The 2500-nt window shown below is 35.5% G+C and overlaps 1 protein-coding gene across 1 annotated transcript in view; it reads left to right on the plus strand.

The window, feature by feature from the left end:
- Window positions 1-2500, plus strand: part of LOC148571193 (NAD(P)H-quinone oxidoreductase subunit 2 A, chloroplastic) — a 12296-nt gene that overhangs the window by 5691 nt on the left and 4105 nt on the right. Inside the window, exon 2 of the mRNA XM_088508988.1 lies at window positions 1-2500. This exon is cut by the window's left edge and continues 4253 nt beyond it; it is cut by the window's right edge and continues 4105 nt beyond it. The gene's annotated coding sequence lies outside the window, so the exon portion shown is untranslated.

A 2500-nucleotide genomic window follows, 5' to 3' on the forward strand; every position in this document is an offset into this window, starting at 1 on the left:
TCTTTGATAAAGGATCACTATGAGTCAGACTCAATAGAATTTGATCAATCCTTTTTTCTGTCGTTAAGGTAGAGAACTGAACCAAGAATTCTCTTTCTTTATCATCAATCGAATCACTGTTCGAGAACCAGGATTCTATTTTATCATCAATCCAATCACCATTCACGTTTTTTCTTTTTCTTATCAAGGAATAGATCGCTTTACTTGTATGACTTAGATGTCTCGTATTTCTCGAAAAAGCGATTCGATTGATGGGATTTGGTATGATACTTATGAGATCGAAGAGATTCCAATATTTCTTCTTAGAACGTATTGATTTGACCCCATAAGCGGGACCACCACCCCCTAGCATGTTGCCGCCAGAAGCAAAACCCCGTATTTCTTCTAGAAAATCTCCTAATTGTTCCAGAGCAACTAGAAAGAGATTCTTTAACCAGAAAGAATTCAGTTCAGATGTAGGATACCTATCCAGAAGTTTTCGCAACTCAATCATGTATGATGGAATCATCAAAGATTTGACCTTTTCGAACTCTGTCTGTAACTCTCTGTAGGCTCGAGAAACAAAGAGAAGATGTGTACGAACGAGATATCCAGCAACAAGAAGAAGGAAAAGGATTGAATAGAGGAACTCCCGAACATTTAGCGATCTCAGATGTGTCGATATCAATGGTGACTCATTATTTTGATGAAAAATTTCTTCGGACAGAAGAAGATTATGTAAACACTTACTCGAAATCTCACTTATCAGATTCCATTGTGTCTTCCACAATGGAATCTGAAGAATTCGCCATGATATATCTGATCCATGCATAATATCATGAAAAATGGATACAAATTTTTGGCTGCTACTTAGTATCGGCAATAGGTCTGAAAAAGTATCTAAAAATATTAAATTTAGATATTTGTACCCTGTCGAAGTAAGGAACCATGGTATATATGTTTGGAATAGATTCCATTTGGAGAGAGTTAAAAAAGTACTATCTCGTTGAAAGGTTCTATACATCTGCCCTTTCTCAAGGCATTTTTTTAGACAAGGACTCCGTTTTTTCCTCTTTTCGGATGGTAAATATTTCTCAGAACATGGAGTGTGAATCAAACCCACGTTTGAATTCAAATTGAGATACTGATGCAAGTTCTTCCCTTCTGAATCAGGTAGATTCATATCTGAAAGAGGTTTACAATAAGTTCTTTCAAAATTGACTATTTGTCCCTCTGTTAGAGGTGTTCCCGAAATGTCTGCGATCGAGTAAATAGCTCTACGAACGAATGGATCGAATCGAATTGGAAAATGGAAAGATTTGTACAAGTTATACCCTTCGTCACCACTTTGCGGAAAATGGTTAGATATCAATATGTTAGATACCTGTGACTCGATTGGTGGAATAGTATCTCTCTCCAAGAAAGCATGTTTTTTTTTACCGCCGCACAAAGAAAATATTTTGTTCCGAATGAACAAGATATTGAGGAATTGTCCATACGTAAAATAATAATTATTGATACAGGCCCTTTCCACAAAAAAAGGGAATCTTTTGTTACAATAGAAACAGAAGTGATATTGATTATTCAAGAATCGAAGTCGATTTGCTTTAAAAAAAGAGGATATCAATGAACTTCTATGAAATGGTTTCACGGGATTCAGCCAATTGTCTTGATCGTGGGATATCATTGAAACATAGGAATCCGTGTTATCAAAAGATTTCCTGCGATTCTTTCTAGTATGGAATGAGTCAATCATCCACTTTGGTATCTTATTGAAAAAAGATGGTGATATTGTTCTTCCATTGATCAAGAATTTCGATTTTTGGGAAGTATCACGGCCATCCAATAAGAAGGGTTTCAATTTTTTCAAATGAACGATTTGAAGACCTATTGATTCTAACAACTGATTACAGAGTGGATCATTCGGACCTTTCAATTCATAGATGTGGATCTCGGACCTATGAATGGGGATACTCCCGAAACTCACAAAGAAAAAAGGAAGTGAGTTAGACAAAAAGAGAAGAAACTTGGACAAAAAAGGAAGTAACTTGGACAAAAAGAAACAAAGTAACTTAGACAAATCTTTTTTGTCGATAACCTCAACCTCAGACCAATCAATCGAATATTGATTAATACGTAATCGATCGAACACTACTTGAAAACGGCTATTCTGCTCAGAACTGAGAAGTTCTAAATGTTCCTGGAAATTCTTGCTCCCATTGGACCATCTGTATCTACATGCATTAAGATCCCGATTCATGGATCTCTCGGTTCGAGAAATCAAAATAAGAGGATCGAACCATTTCTTCTGACTCTTTTTCAAATTTGATAACTGGTGGTTGATCGTGTATTTCATTATAGTTCTATGATTCATAGTATCATTTTCTATTTGATACCTTTGAATTCCATATTCGAAGTTGCGATCGAATCGATTCTTTTTAATGAATCGATTCAATACATTTCTTATGTACCCATAGGTGCTATATTGGATTTGAATCAGATTTCGGATCAATCTATATTG

Source organism: Arachis ipaensis, chromosome B3, assembly GCF_059453495.1.
Source record: "Arachis ipaensis isolate K30076 ecotype BB chromosome B3, ASM5945349v1, whole genome shotgun sequence".
Lineage (NCBI taxonomy): Eukaryota > Viridiplantae > Streptophyta > Magnoliopsida > Fabales > Fabaceae > Arachis > Arachis ipaensis.